This window comes from Typopeltis vanoorti, chromosome 14, assembly GCF_054136105.1.
Source record: "Typopeltis vanoorti isolate ZY-2024b chromosome 14, IOZ_Tvanoo_1.0, whole genome shotgun sequence".
NCBI classification, from domain to species: Eukaryota; Metazoa; Arthropoda; class Arachnida; order Uropygi; family Thelyphonidae; genus Typopeltis; species Typopeltis vanoorti.
In genome coordinates this window covers 116,404,889-116,422,174 of record NC_143562.1, presented here as the reverse complement: position 1 = coordinate 116,422,174, position 17,286 = coordinate 116,404,889, and positions in this window count along the sequence as shown.

Genomic DNA, 17,286 nt, shown 5'->3' with positions numbered 1-17,286 from the left:
ACCAATCATGACACGAATTCTTATCCACTAATGTATCTCCCTTTTCCATTCAAAACAATAACGTCACTTATTATAACTAACAAATTACGTCACTTATTTACAACTAACAAATGACGTCACTTATCTACATCTGATAATAAAAAACATTCACAACATGATTCCTTATCTTATCTTGATCAAAGTGCCCTACCAATGACGACACGAATCCTTATCTCTAACATCACCCATAATCCCAAACAAAACACAAGTACTGAAGACATTGACACATATGCCCCAGGGAAATCCCAAACCCATGACGTCATCATCTCAACAACTAATCACGTCACGATTATCTTACCTTGATCTTGATCTTGTTCAAAGCGCCTGGTTTACTACTCAGCTGCGACTGAGACACGATCTAATATACGCTTGATTTATAGCTCATTATTGTGATTCATGATTTGAAGGTAGTTAACCGACTGTCTCCCTTACGATGTCCACATAACGTTAGATGAAATATATTGAAATTTTTGAATAAACGTCTATATAATTTTTGTTAAATTTTTAAGCTGAGAAGTTATTTAATGTCTAGTGCGCTTCTTCAATCGTGCGCCAAACTAATCTAGAGAGAGATTTAACAAAATTCAATAGATGATGTGACATTTTAAATAATCTGAAGAAACAAACATGATAAAATGAGAAATCCATAATTTGAAGCTGGATAGGGAACCATAATAAAACCTTTGTAAAATACACTCTCTCCAGAACAGGATATCAAACAAAATCTTCAGTCCTAATTTTACTTCAGTTAACCGCCATTAACTTCACCTTCCTGAACTTCAGGCTGATGTACCTTTATAACATTATTATATTTTTACATCAAAATCCTCAATGACCAGAACTGTACCCTAATGCAGGATGGCCTACTTTTCAAGGCACATCAGGCAAAAAAAAAAAAAACTATCCTGCGGCTCTATTTCACATTCCTATCAACAAGAATTTTAATCTCTCTTAAGGAAGAGCTCAGAAATAACAAATCGGAAGCAACCTTTAAGAGAGGATTAAAGATATTTGTTGGAGCCACAAATGATGTCGAACCATTGCTTAGTTTAGCTAGCTAAGCATAAAGGAAGGTTAGACTGGATTTCTGAATGTAAATATATATAGAGGTGGTCCCCTGGTTACGGACGACTCGACTTACGGTGTTCGTACTTGCGTACGGGCTCCCCATAAGGATAATTAAATTAATTAATTCGGGAATTAGTTTTTTCCATGCATGTAAACAAACCCGCATGGCGTAAGCCGGTATGTGATCCTTTATGCTTGTCACACTTGCCATGTTTGAAGATTGGTTCTTGAACTGTTTTATTCTTGGTGTGGAACGTTATTGTTCGGAAAAGAAAATTCCATTTAAAATTCTGCTTGTGCTGGACAATGCTACTGGACATCCAACATCTTTAGATGACCTTAATCCTAATGTAAAGGTCATATTTTTTACCAACTAATCATTACTACAGCCAATGGAACAAGGAGTCATTTCTGCATTTAAGGCTTATTACTTACAATATACATATCCGCAAGCAATCAGGGTAATGGAAGATGATGTAATGACCTTTAGAGTGTTCTGGAAGAATTATAACATCTATGAATCATATATGTTATAATTTTGATGGCATCGTAGACTATGATGCCTTCAAAAACATTGCTGATTCTTTGGAGGAAGTGAAGCAATTAACAATGAAAGGGGTGTGGAATAAACTGTACCCTCAATTCTGTGATGAGTTTCGTGGCTTCACAGAATACATCGCCAAAACCAGAAAAGCTGTGGTGGATAGTGGCAATGCACTGCAACTGGACATGAATGAAAATGATGTCATTGACTTACTAGAGTCTCATTTACAAGAAGTAGCCAATGAACACGTTATGGAGATAGAGAAGCAGCTGATAGAAACACTAGAACACGAAGATTCACAGCCAAGAACGTTTAAGACGACATGAATTAGGTGCAGCTTTTGTCTCATTAAAGTAGGATTTGCTAAGTTTTGTTTTTTTGAGTTTGTTTTTATGTTCTATTTGAATTAAAAGAAATAGCACAATATATTCTGTAACTTATTATTACAGTATAGGGGTATTATTATGCCACATGTGAGCCATTATAGTATTATTATTAATATTACCATATATGCGCTGTTCGTCAGGGATCCGAGTTACAAATAGAACCTAAAGAGTTTCTCAGGAACTATATCGTAACATTTATTTAAAAAAAAAATCAGGTAACGCCTTTTTATTCACGTACAGTATATATAGGGGGTAGGCGAGGCCGTTTTTAACCCTATCTAACTTTTGGAGACCGAGTGGGCAGTTCAATCTCCACTGGTACCCAATTAGAGATAGCTGGCCCAAGGCTATCACTAATTAAGCGGCACGCAGTGAAGAGTGACGGCTCAACAACAGCCGCCATCTCTCGTGGTCCCTGACCCTAATACTCGTATTTAATGTCTGAAATAATGTGGGTTCTACGGTCGATTTTCTCGAGTTTACGGGACGAAAAACCCGAGTTTACGGGAGAAAAAACCCGCTTTCCCGTGCCAGAGATCGACTAACTCGGGAACCGGTCGAAAAAAGCTTAGAAAAATTTCCTCTAGTCGCCGACTAGACTCGAAATCAAGTCTTCCTTCGTGCGGTCAAGCATCGTGTTGTGCAAACGCCACATCCACTGAGCTACACAGGCTCTCTACATTTATTATTATTAAATAAATATTCTCATTTACCAAAAGATTATAATAATTCTTAGGTTTTTCATCATTAAATTGTTTACGTACACACACACACACACACACATATATATATATATAGACATAAAAAGACATGAATCTTGGACTGATCATTTGACCCCTTACATTCATAACAGCAGAGTAAACATCAAGGTGTTTACTTCGATAATCAGAATAGAATTTTCCAGGAAAAAGCAAAATATATATTTAAATAAATATACGTAAAGGTAATGTAAAAAAGCAACATAAATTTCATTAAATAAAATTTAATGAAAAGTTCTCGACCTAACAGTGAAAAACAGAATTTATAATTTCAAACTTATTTGTATTTTTCAACATAATTTCCCTTAAGACTAATATTTATTCCAGCTATGATCCAGATCCATTATTCTCTCCTTGTAGTGGTTTTCAGTAAGATCTGCAAAATACCCCTCTACAGCTGCAATCACCTCTTGATTCGAAGAAAAACGCTGACCAGCGAGGAAGAATTTCAGTTTTGAGAAGAGATAGAAGTCAAAGGGAGACAAATCTGGGGAATTGGATGGATATTCCAACAATTCATAGTGCAGATCCCTTAATTTTCTTATTGCCAAAACACCTTTGTTTGCAGGTGCATTGTCCTGAGGAAAGATGATTTTTTTTTCGCAAACCTGGGCTTTTCTCACGAATTTATTTCGTCTAGTCTGGTTAAAATATCGGAGTAATATTCCCAGGTTATTGTTTTACCCTTTTCAAGATAATTAATTAATAAAATGCCTTTAGCATCCCAAATCACCGATGCCATGACCTTTGCTGTTGAAAGAACCGACTTCGTCTTCTTTTGCGCTGAACAACCAGCTTCTGTCCACATTTAAAAATTCACGGCTTGGTCACTAATATTTGCTACACAAATGTTATTTAGACGTTCTGGGTCTGAGCTTTTCGTCATATTCACGAATGTTATTCTACTCAGATAATTTCCACTATAACATATTTATTCATGAAAAATGCTTAGAAAACTAAAATGACAAATTCCAGAACTTCTCCCAGAACACTTATTCACCTTCTGCAGAACACAGTTTGGGAAAGCCTGGGGTAATCAATCCGTATTGTGGGATGAGTTGTTTATTATTACACGATGGAAAATTAACTTCTCTTTTATGATCATTATAGTTTTTAAGTGGAAACTATTTTGCTTGTATAACATTTGAAAATTTTACCTATAAAGCACGTGATTTCGCGTGTTGTTAACCAGTTCCTTCATCACCGTTGTGTCCGCGCGGTTAGCCTAGTGGCGGTGCGCTTCGCAACCATATGACTGGGGAAGGAGTGTCCCAGGTTCGATTCCCGTCGAAGACGTTAGAAATTTGAGAATCTTCCTCAGCCATAGCCAAGTGAGCCGGTCTTGGGCGCGAGCAGTTTGGTTTTTTCCACCAGTTTATCTGGCGTTTTTCATCCTGCAAGCAGACAAACCGGCCCCATGAACACACATGGATCTACAGCATTAAATACTTAAGCCCCCATGAGGGGGCTCAACTCGCCCCAATAGGGATGGGGGAGAAAAAGGGAGGAAACTCCATACGAATAAATAAAAATCGCCGTTGTACATAATAAACAGTGTGATGTAGCACATTCTGGCATAACGTGATAGCGTGTAAGCAGTGAGTGTTCGTGAAGTTTAATTTTGCAAGTGAGTAAGTGGTTGTCTTTTTTATTATGGATAGTCTAAATTTTGTTAATTGTTATTTTAAAGATTTAATTTGGCCCCCAATGGAGGGAAAAAAACACCAAAGAAAAGCACTTTCTTTGGAAATAAAAATTGCAATTTTAGATCGCTTAGCAAAAGGATGAGATCTACGGCAATTGGTAAACATTTTATTTTAGTCGAATCTACTATAGGAGCAATTAAAAAAGAATGCAGTCGAATAAGAAACTCTCTCATTTCTGGCACAAAACTTAGTGCCAACTTATCATCGTACTGAAGAGATGCTTTATTAGAAAACACGATAGTAGCGCTCGTAATTTGGATTGAAGAATTAACTCAAAGAAGAATTCCTATAAGTGGTTATTTAATTAAACAAAAAGCTCTTCGGTTTTATGAACAGATGAAGCAATTGGAGCCTTTTTCAATCGAAGGTGGGTTAGCCGATCTCATACGGAGGTAGCACGGTTTTTCCTTGCGGAAACTCGGGTTTTTCATTCCGCATACAGATAAATCGGCCCTTCAGAACGCACGCAATTTACAGACAAAAAATACCAGCTGTGGCGGGCAGTAGATGGCGCTGATGTAGGTAATTGGTAGTAGAGGTTCGGTGTAGTCGGAGAAGTTCTGCAATAGGTGTCCTCCCCCGATGAGTCTTCGGACTCCTTGGAGGTGTCAATAATAATAATATATCTGCTAAATGCATACATTCACTTGCTAGTTTGCCTGCATTAGAGGCTGAAAAATTCTTCTACTTCCATATGGTACCAGCTAACTTACCTTCTTACTGAGAGTCCAAGGATAAAATAAGCTTCAAACTCAGGTCATTTCCATCCGGATTGTGCTATGGAAGCAATAGCTACAAAATAAATAAATACAATAAATAAATAAAAAAAATTCAGTGTCCTGAAAAAAAAACATTGCTTGGAATTAGAGAAGTAACTAAGATCATGAAGCCAGTATGATGTTAGTTAATCAGCTTGTGGAGCCTCTGTACTTCAGTTAGTTTCGAAGTTATAGTTGCTTGATGGAAATACTTTAGTTCGAATCCCGTCTAGGATAAGCAGAACCTATATGAAAACTTTTTATCAGAAGGCGAGTTATTAATTACTCTCATATGGAAGTGAAAGTTTTTTCTCCCATAATTCTGGTTCTCATCCTGCAAAATGGCCAGAAAAATACACAATATAGCTTGCATGGAATGGTGTAGACCTAGGCATAATAAAACAATAAAGGAATCTGCTTATAAAAAGAATTCAAATAATTTTGATAGCAGACCTCCAATGTGCAACATCTAGCGTTAAAAGTGTATAAAGCACATAATATTCCATTGTATTTTAGATTTTTAAGTTGCTTTTTTTAAATTATTCACTTTAAATATAAATTAATCAAGATATATAAATACATGAAATATAGATAACATCCCCAAATGTTATCTGTATTTCATGCTAAGAATGTACAAATTCAAAAGTAAAGGAGCCAGCAAAAAAGGATGTCTCGGTTTGCATGAAGTGTTTTCCACCATACACTCAGTGGCATGTTTAAGTATTTCCTGCCCCCCCTCACAATCTGACCATAGGCAGGTTATGATCCCAACCTCCATTGACTGAAGTTGCCATTGAATCCCACTTGCTTCACATCTCGTAACTTTCTTCTGGGTGGTGTCATTTTCAATTTCGGACAAAGTGGAAATTATTTCCATCCATTCCTCATGAAGACCGACAGGCAGTGTAGCTCAGTGGAAGTGGCACTTGCATCCTCTGCACTTGAAGTCAGACTTAAGTTCAAGTCTAGTCGCCAACTGGAGGAACTTTTTCTAAGCCTTTCTTCGACCGATTCCCGAGTTAGTCTATCTCTGGCACGGGTAAGCAGGTTTTTCCTCATGGAAACTCGGGTTTTTCATCCTGTAAACTCAAGAAAATCGACCGTAGTACCCACATTTCAGACAGTAACACATTTTGTTATGATTAGGTAGCAAGAGATGGCAGCATTTGTTTACCAGCCTCTTCATCGGTGGCTGCTATAATTAGTGACAGACATGGGCTAGCTATCTCCGATTGGCTACCGGTGGAGATTGAACTGCCCACTGTCTCCAAAAGCTAGATAGGGTTAAAAAGCCTCGCCTACTCCCTATAAGAGAACAAAAGGCATTAGCTGATTTATTTTTTATATTTTGAGTGACAGGCATCATACAAGCTGATCAACGAGTAGGCGAAGGGCATTTCATTACTTTTGCAGAAGTTTCCAGGTGCTTTCTTAGAACACTCCACCAATGTGAAGATGTGAAAAATACGTACAGTTTTTGAAGGACATCAAAATATGCAGAAGAGTACAGACAGGATTTGGCAGTGCAAGTACCAATTAGAGACAGAGAATGTTCAGCACATGGTGTGAATTCTGCCAATAGATTTATTTCAAGAATTCTTGCCTGACATGTTACTAGCATTATCATATGCCTGACCTCTGCAATTTGCTACATCAATTCCAAGCTCGTTTAGTGAAGTCAAAACAGCCTCTTGTAACTCTTCGGATTTATGACTTACATTAAGAATGAAACGCAAGAAACACTCCACAGGAGTTCGACGTTCTTTCTTATATTGTACAATGAAGGACAGCTGATCAACATGAGACAAGTTTGGTGTTGAGTCAACAGTTATGGAATAGTAGTTAGCTATTTTAAGTTCTTCCACAATAAATTCTGATTACTTTCTCCCCCATTATTTTAATAAATTCCTCATACAGGCAAAGGAAAGATAGGAAACGAAACCTTTTCCTTTTTTTGCATTGTGTTCAGCAAGAAAGGGATCAAATTCACTAATTCCTATTGCCTTTGTGTCAAGTTACCGACAGTACAGTAGCTTTCAGTGCGTCTTGGTCTGAATAGTTATGCAGAATCTGATTACATGCCAATATGATTGCAGACTAAACTTACAATGAGGAAAAGAAAAATATTTCTCTACTTGTGAGTAGATGCTGCATATAAGGAACATGTTATAATTGCAAAAATGAGAGCCTGCAAATTTTCGCCACTCCTATCAAAATTTGCCGCTCTAGGCCTGGGCCTATACCTAAATATGCCACTGCATACAGTGTGTGATAAACTCCACAGTATGATTTCAATTTTTGTGAGATTATTGTAAGGTCAAAACTGAAGTAAACAAGGGAACATGTCACTGACCCAAGACCTACCATGTGAATGTACTGGATGTGGCTGTAGTAACTGTAAAAACAACAAACAAGTGTAAGATGTTAGATTAGAAGCCTAAAGTCCTGAAAGGGGTGCTGGTGATTAGCCTTGGCCAAACAATTACTGCTTCCCCAACCTAAGGATTTAAACACAACCAGATTTATTACTATTAATGGCAGGCCTGTGGAGGCAAAAGACTCGGAAGAGGTACATACTGTCGCACAGAACTCACCAAACCATGCTTTGTTCATTCAATATGTCCACATTCACTACACCCTCAGGAAATGCAGTACACTCGCCAACTACTCTCCATACAAAGATATCCTATTCCTCACTCATATCTTCCTTATAGTATCCATGACTGCCCTCTTCTTCTACCCCCCCCTCTTCCATTCTGTGAAATATTTCTTCACATTAATTTGGGAATTACTCCTAATTTATGTCTGTCATATTCCCCTCACCTATTATTCAGAGGCTTTGCAATTTACATTCCATCTATCTTTTTTGTTCTGTATTTGGTCACTTAAACATTAAAACTTGAGTTTTTTTCTTGGTTTTATTCGTTGACCAGATATTAAACGATATACACAAATTGTCAACAAGTTACATCAGCTATTCTGTCTGGCTTCTTCAGGACAAGTATAACGGTACACACTAACGTTTGCTAGTAAAAAAAGAATGGAGTAACACAGTCAAATAAATTAAAATTAATGCATAACATAAGCATGGAACATGGTGTCTCAGCGATTGTTTATTGAGCGCGTTATATAATTTTTAGCGAAATGAAATTCTGGTAAGCTGAGTGAATTTATTAGGCTTTTCCAGATATCTTTCAGAATCATTCCTTGATTTCTGTTTCGATTTTTTTCCGAAAGAAGTACAACCCCGGCTTATTTGAAGTTTCTACACCGAAAATCTTCTATATAAGGCATGGAGCCGTTATCCCATCGATGGTATGGTTAGAGATCAAGAAGTGATGGGCTAATCCTGAAGTATTTGTTATGTTGTTGTTCACGTCCCCTATATGTTCTTTTTTTTTTCGAATTTCCAGGCTCCTTGATGTTTGGTCTATGTACTTTAATCCACAAGAACATGGGATGTTGTATAGACCTGCATATTTGAACAAGGCATTAATGCACTTAGATCTTAAAATGTGATGTATAGTTTTGACAGGTTTGAGAACAACTCTGACATTGCAAGACTTCAGGAGTTTGGCTATTTTGAAGATGTAAATATAATCAAAAAGATTCTTCATAGAAACCCTCCACAGCAACAACCTCCTGTCGTGCAATATACATCGTCACCCCTTACGCAGGCTTTCAACAAAAAATAGCCAAACTCCTGAAGTCTTTCAACGTCAGAGTTACTCTCAAACCTATATGCCACATTTTAAGATCTTCTAAGGACATTAATACCTTCCTCAAATACGCAGGTGTATACAACATCCCATGTTCCTGTGGATTAAATTACATAGGCTTAAACAGCAGGAAGCCTGGAAATTCGAAAAAAAAAAAAAAGAAAAAAAGAAGATACAGGGGCATGAACAACAACAGAACAGATACTTCAGGATTAGCCCATCACTTCTCAATCTCTAACCACACCATCGATTGGGATAACAGCTCCATGCCTTATATAGATTTCGATGTAGAAACTTCAAAGAAGCCGCAGTTGTACTCAGTTCGGGAGAAAATCTAAACAGAAATCAAGGAATGATTCTGAAAAAGCCTAATAAATTCACTCAAATTACCAGAATTTCATTTCACTGAAAACTATATAACACGCTCAATAAACAATGAACGAGACACCACGCTCCATGCTTATGTTATACGTTAGTTTAATTTGACTGTTGCTCCTTCTTTTTTACTAGCAAACATTAGTGTGTACCATTATACTTGTCCTGAAGAAGCCAGACAGATAGCTGGTGAAACTTGACAATTTGTGTATATCGTTTATTAGTATCTAGTCAACGAATAAAACAAAGAAAAAAAACTCAAGTTTTAATTCCATCCATCTTTTTACTCCACATTCCAAGGACTAATTACCACCTTAGTCAATCTTCTCTAGACCTTTTCTAACATATCTTCATTACCTTGAAAACCAGGTGACCAAATGTGTGCACAGTAATCCATACGAGGCCTCATCAAACCTTATACAATGGAACCATAACCTCTTTATTTCTATCAAGGTCCTCAGCATCATTGCCAGTCTGATGTGATGACTTCCCAACTTATGCAATGTAATCCCTAGACTTCAGAATTCCCCACCGAGTATATATTTTGCATCCCATCATTGCCTACCAAATTTCAGAACCTAACACTTTGCAATATTGAACTAATAGTTCCAGTCAACTGCCCACTCATTCAATCAATTTAAGTCCACCTGTATGGCCACACTATCATTTTGACTCATCACTGTTCTTCTCAGTTAAGAATCATCCAAAAACAGTTGTATATATATATATATCCAGTTAAATCTGTCCCAACATAACTAATATACAAGATGAGACCCAAAACAGACCTGTGGCACACTAGTAGTGAATTTCCTATTGCAGGATACTGCATCCCATATATAACTTCCTGATACTGTACGTCCACAGATGGGAGACCCTTTGACACTTCTGTGCATGTCAGGAGGAGAATCCATTCCGATAATAGGGTAATCAATGCATCTTGTGGAATGAGTTATTATTATCACAAGTCGGAATTAACAAATCTCATCTGTTTCAATTTAGTTTCACCAGATTGATCTGTGGCAATCTATCAAAAGCCATTCATGCTTGCATTTAGTATTTGTTTAACTTCAGCAGAGCAGTATTCATCCCTTTCAATGCGATTCTATGCAAGTCACAATTCCCTAGACAGTAATGACTATAGTTAGCATATATATTTAATGCTGTCTTAAATGCAAATACTGACAGCTCTCCCAGTTTGTTCATAATATGACAAGTTGCAAGAACAAAGGGCCTTGTATTCATCTTGAAGAAAGGGAGTGGGGGGGTTGATTCTTAGGTGAGAGGCTAAGGGCAGTCAACTACATATGAAGATTTGAAAGGTACAGTCTACCAATAATTATTTGGACACCCCTGTTATTTGATGTTTTCAAACATTCCAGGTTTGTTAACATAAAAACTGGTAGTGGGAAGCAGTATTTCATTGTAGCAGTTCAATACAGGTGGTATGACAACATGACATGAAGTCAGTGACTTTGAGAGGTGTCATCGTTGGGATGTTACATTGGTGGCATGTTTATATGTGCCATTTCCACTCAACTGGAGCATCTAAAATCAATGCTTGGTGATGTGATCAACAAATGAAGACGTTATGGCATCACTAGTGCAGGAAAACACCCAGGGCAGCTGCTGAAAATGACGGACAGGGAGAGGAGGGTGTTAAAACAGGTGTCATGCAAAAACCAGCTAAAATCAGCACAGACCATCCGTGATGAGTTTCAGAGTGCCAGTAACACCATGGTGAGCACTAATACTGTACAAAAAGAATTCCATTTACTGGGTTTCCACAGAAGAGCAGCAGCACTACAAGCCAAACATCACAACAACGAACAAAGTGGTTCATCTGGCCTGGTGCAGAGAACATGTGAAGTGGACAATTGGCCAGTGGAAATCGGTTCTCTGGAGCGATAAATCAAGGTTCACCTGTTTCAAGTCTGATGGCAGGGTATGGAGGCAGCCTGGTGAATGCTTGTTATCGCAGTGTATGTTGCATCTGCAGTAAAGTTTGGTGGTGGAAGAGTATTGGTGTGGGGTGCATTCAGATGGTATGGGATGCGACCACTGGTCATTGGCCATGGTTCCATGAAGGCAGCTTAGTACCTTAACTTTCTGTATATATAGGTGCTACTTACACTGGACTTTTTATAGAACGGACCCGTATTACTATCAAGACAACAATTCTCCATGCCACAAGTTCTGGCTATTTTTTCTGAGTACCCTAAAGGGAGAAAACAGTAACGGTGTTACTATAATGTACATGTTGAGAGGGATTAAAGGTGATGGAAGAGGAGCAATTATTTTAATTTTTTTTTGGCATTGTAGATATTAGATAGGAAGGTATAGAGAATAAAACAGAATTTGGCTGTGAGGGGAGGTCGGATGTAACAGAGGTCAATAGCTCTGTTATAACAAGGCTATTTCTGACTTAAGTTCTAGTTATTTTTTTTTGAGGTGCCTCCTAAAATAGAGGGAATAATAATAACGTGTATGTTGAGAGGGATCTGAGGTGACTAGCAGGACCAAAAATTAACAAAACCATGTTCTTGACTTTATTCTTAAACTGGCTAAGATATACTTCATGCCATGTTCTCCATTTGGCCACAGTGGCTCAGACAAATTAAACTCATTCCATATTCACCCCAACAGCCAACACAACAGAATCCAGTTCACTATAAAAAAGAAAATAACAAGTCTGTCTTTTCTAGTGTCTAAACCACATCTAATTTTCTAACAACACTCTTTCTCAGTTTTCAGAAAACCACTAACTATTTGTGAATGGGTAGTACATTCACAAACGTCCCAAATCATGTCTCACTCTCCAATATTATGTTATCATAAAGACCCTTGTTGTTAACAGAGATGCCAACAGCTGTGCCAATTTGGCTTCCCCCACTGAACTCTCCTTTATTTGCCACATCTTCCTATCCAATGGCCACAATGCCAAAAAAATTCCCATAACAATTGTTCTTCCTGTAACCTCACATCCCTCTCGGGCTATAGTAATAGCACTGCTATTCCCTATATCTGGGGGGGGGGGGGGGGGAAGGACATTAGAAAAAATAACCAGAACTTGAAATATACTGAAATTAAAAATATATATAATGAAATCTTTGCACTGATTTTCCATTACTCATAGCTAAGCAGGATGAAAAGGAATGCTACACTGAAAACAACAGTATGTAAAAAAGTTTAAATAAGAATTAAAGTTGAGCAGCTATTACAGGTAAATTGTAAACTTGACTATACAAATATCGAAGAAAAAAATGAAACAACATGATAACAAGAACCAAACATTGGAGTCTCAGTGGCAAAATCTGAAGAAGATATTCGTTGATTCAGCTAGTAGGTATGTGGTGAAGTTGTTTGCAATGATGGGAAATGAGAAAACCATTGTGAACACAAGAAGTTAGAGCAGTCCTGGAAAAGAAGAAAGCATACCAAAAGTTCTCAGCAAATAAGTTGGCAGATGCCATAAAAGAATATAGAGAAAAATGTAAGAGAGCTAAGTTATGTGTATAAGTAGCAAAACAAAAGTCAGGGGAAGACTTTTATTGAAGAAGCTTAGAAATGGAGGAACAAGCTGTTAAAGGAATCAAACATGAAAATGAAGATAAGGATAATCTAGATGTCTACAGTAATTACTTTGAAAGACTGTTAAACAAAAAACAAGCAGTGAAAGAACCATACTCAAGTATTTAAAAGAGGAATGCAAAGAGGAGTATATATATCAATACTTGAGGCAGAAAAAGCCATCAAAACTTGAAACGTGGAAAGGCAGCTGGAGTAGATGATATCTGACCAGAAATGCTTAAAAACAGAGGTATAAAGATTTTGCAGTGGCTATACTGCATAATTCAAAGGGTGTGGTTGGAAGGTCGAATGCCAGATGATTGGGAGCTATCATAGTTTCCAGCTATAAAAAAGGGAATAAAGATGAATGTGAAAATTACAGAGGTATTTCTCTAATAAGTGTTGTAGGTAAGTTTATGTAAGAATACTTGAAAAAAGGTTAATAAAGATTATACAAGATAAATTTGGAGAAGAACATGCTGGGCTCAGGGAAATAGAGGTTGTCGAGATTAGGTTTTCACTTAAAAGAAAAATAGTTGAGAAATCATGGGAATATGACAAGGGTCTATACTTTAGTTTTGTAGATCTGGAAAAGGCAGATGACAAGGAAGCCACAGCAACATAGTTTATATTTAAGTTAAAACTGAAGGGAATACAGGAAGATGGTTTAATTTAATATCAATGGTAAGACAATGATGCCCATTATTTCCACTCTTATCCATCATCTATATGGATCACATTATCAAAGAAAGTGGCATAAGGCCTGATATTAGAATTGGAGATGTCAAACTTAGCTTTTTGTTTTATTCAGATGATGTAGTACTCCTAATCACATCTAGTGCAAGTCTCCAGGATTCTCAGATTTTCACTTTAAGACAAATAGTTGAGAAATCGTGGGAATATGATTAGGATCTATACTTAAGATCTGGAAAAGGCATATGACAAAGTGCCCGGAGAAAAGCTTTTCAAAACACTACAATTATATGGAGTATATGGAATATTATACAGGGCAATACATAATTAAGTTGTAAGTCGACTAGTAATTAGAATCGAAGGAATTATGGGATGGCTTGATGTAAAATCAGGGGTAAGACAAGAAGGATGCCTATTATCTCCGCTCTTATTCATCGACTGTATGGATCACATCATGAAAGAAAGTGGCATTGGTGGCAGGAGAGAGACAGACCCAGAGTAGACCAAGGTCTAGATGGACTGATTCAGTCAGAAATCTCACATAAGCATGAAATGTTATATACAATAGTAGAGTGCAGACAAGTAATAAGACAAGACTAATCTGGAGAAAAATTTTGGATAAGCGATTAGTAATAATGCAAACTTAATCAAGTAGTGCTGTCATAGTATCCTCAACACTCCTTGAGGATACATATCAGGAAATTGATGATGTACTGCTTTCAAATCTCATATGGTACTGACTGCCTTTATCCACTCTCACAATGATCATCTTCCTACCCTCACTGCTCCAGATGAGTATAAGGTCCCAGGTTCTCATGACTTGTAATCTTGACAAACTGGAAGATTTGCCAACATCTTTGAAGAACATGTGAAATATATCTGCTGTCACAAGAGTCAGGTGTATTTCATTATCTTTATAGAGTAAAGTGACAAATAAACTACAATGTTGAAGTTTATCACAGCCAACATCCATTTAAAAAATATATTTTTTTAATATTTTTAAATCAGCAGGAGGTTTTTTTTTTTTCTCAAAAAATTAAATGCAGATAAATACAGTTGTGTGTAACTTCCAGATTTGAGAAAGAGCAATTCATGACAATAACCAAGACTGTCTGCTGGCATCAATACAGCATGCACCTCTTACGGCTTTAGGCTTCTAGTCAAACATCTCCCACTCATTGTGTTATTACAATTTCTATATTGTATCCCAGATGACATTTCTGTAATAGATAAAACATTAGAACTATTCAACTCATGTTTAATTATTCTCATTTGACTCTCACAGATAACATTATCCTCACTGCCCAACACTGTATATGGTCCCTCACTAATTTCTCCAAGATCTTTACAACTACTGATGAAACACAAACTGGCCTATAGTTAGATACATCCAGTCTGCAACCACCCTTATGCAATGGCACTATCTTACCTTCCTTCCATTCCTTGGGCACCTTTCCCGTAGCCAGACTTTCATTGAAAAGCCAGGTCAACGGAGTTGTCATTTCTTTAGCACATTCTCTCAAAACCCTTGGTGAAATATCCTCCAGTCCCAGCTTTATTGACATCCAGGATACTCAGCATTTGGAACACACTCTCCTCTAGCACCTCTAAACCTGCCCTATCCCTCTAGTATTAAAACTTACTTCTCTAGGATGAAATACTCCAATAAAATGTTTATTGAACAATTCCACTATGTCCTCTGCATCAGTCACTATATTCCCATTTTTATCCCACAATGTCATTCTTCCACACACACACATAGCTAGAAAATTTCCTAGGATTATCTTTGGATCTTAATGCCAGTCACTTCTCATATTCCAGTTTCGCCTTCATTACCTTTTTTTTTTTCGCTGCAGTTCCTGTTTGATATTGTTTGTTATCCACTTTACACCAAATTATGCCCTCTTCTTCATTAGTGGAATACAGCTTACTATTACTAGAAAGTTACAACTGGGGTCCTACAGGGCTCAGTACTAGGACCTGTATTGTTTAACCTTTATATCAATGACATTGTCAATGGACTGCAGGGGGGGGGGATATTCAGTTGTTTGCAAATACATGTTTATCAGAGCAGTAAGTCTTCAGAGATCAGTGGCAAAAATAATATCTTCTCATGGCACCATGAACATCAAAGTTAAAATTATGATAAATTTAGTTTAATCCTTTATCCCAGAGAGAGCAAACAAAGTTTGCACCTGAAAATATCTTCAGGACTGAATATAATGTTGTACTATCTTACCTGGGTAAGTAGTACAACACCAGGTAACACATAGCAAAGGTGGAGCAAGCTACCAACACTCCTTCCCAGTATCTCCCATAATGCAAAACACATCTCCTTGTGGATATGTATACTGTTATGCATTAAGGGATTGGCCACTACCCAGACTAGTTTCGACCTTTATTGAGGTCTCTTCAGTGGGAGCCAGGCCCAGAGTTGGAGATACCAGGCAGAAGCAGTAGCAAGGTCATCTTTACCTATAGGAGTTGCCAAAAGGTTTGCCACCTTTTTTTTTTTTATTAAATTACTCTGGATTTAGAGAAAGATGTTGAAAGTTTATTTTTCACTAGGTTAGACTATGATAAATTAGTTTAATCCTTTATCCCAGTGAGAGCAAACAAAGTTTGTGCCTGAAAATATCTTCAGAACTGAATATAGTGTTGTACTATCTTACCTGGGTACCTAGGAGTGTTGGTAGCTTGCTCCACCTTTGCTACGAGTTGCCTGGTGTTGTACTACTTACCCAGGTAAGATAGTACAACACTATATTCAGTCCTGAAGATATTTTCAGGTGCAAACTTTGTTTGCTCTCACTGGGATAAAGGATTAAACTAAATTTATCATAGTCTAACCTAGTGAAAAATAAACTTTCAACAAAGTTAAAATTAGCTTGCTCATTAAAAATGAAAGATATTTTTTATAACAGTACAATCATGCAATTTCTGACTTTATTTGTACCATCTTATCAGAGTACTTTTAGTTAATCAGTTCTGAATCCTTAGGAGTAGGAGTAGGAGGACACTCCCATTCACATGACCCACTGTGCACAAAACTTAATCCCTTATCTACACACCATGCCAACTACTGCGTAGTGATAGGATACCTCCAGGAGAAACAAACCTTGTAACCTCACCTTCACAACTGAGAAAGTTCATATAAAGATTCCAGTAATCATGATGAGAATCAAACCCAGTTCTTTTCCAAGTCATTCTTCAGACTGCCCTACAAAGGTGCTTATGTAAAGCATAGAGGGTAAAAAAAAAAAAAAAAAAAAAAAAAGACTTGAATGAATTACTTTTTAATCTAATTCTTAGTCTATTCCTGCATACTAGTGAAAATAATGTTTGCTGTGCACTGTCAGAACAATCAAAAAATAAAGGGAATATAAATAGTCTGTGAACACAGATGTAGAAATAACAATAGGATTTTTCTTTATAAAAAATTATTTATTTTTACAACTTATGTCATTTCATAAGTTTCTGTAATTTAGCAACTTATGTTTCAACATCACTCAGAATGATTTTTCCCCCTATATTGAAATTCTGACTACACAATCTATATGGTATATTAAAAATGCAAAGATATGTTCCTTTTATCATTGTATTAGTTACTGAACAATATGATCATGCACAAAATTTTGACAACTACAAGGAAAAGAAAAATTAAACATCCAGT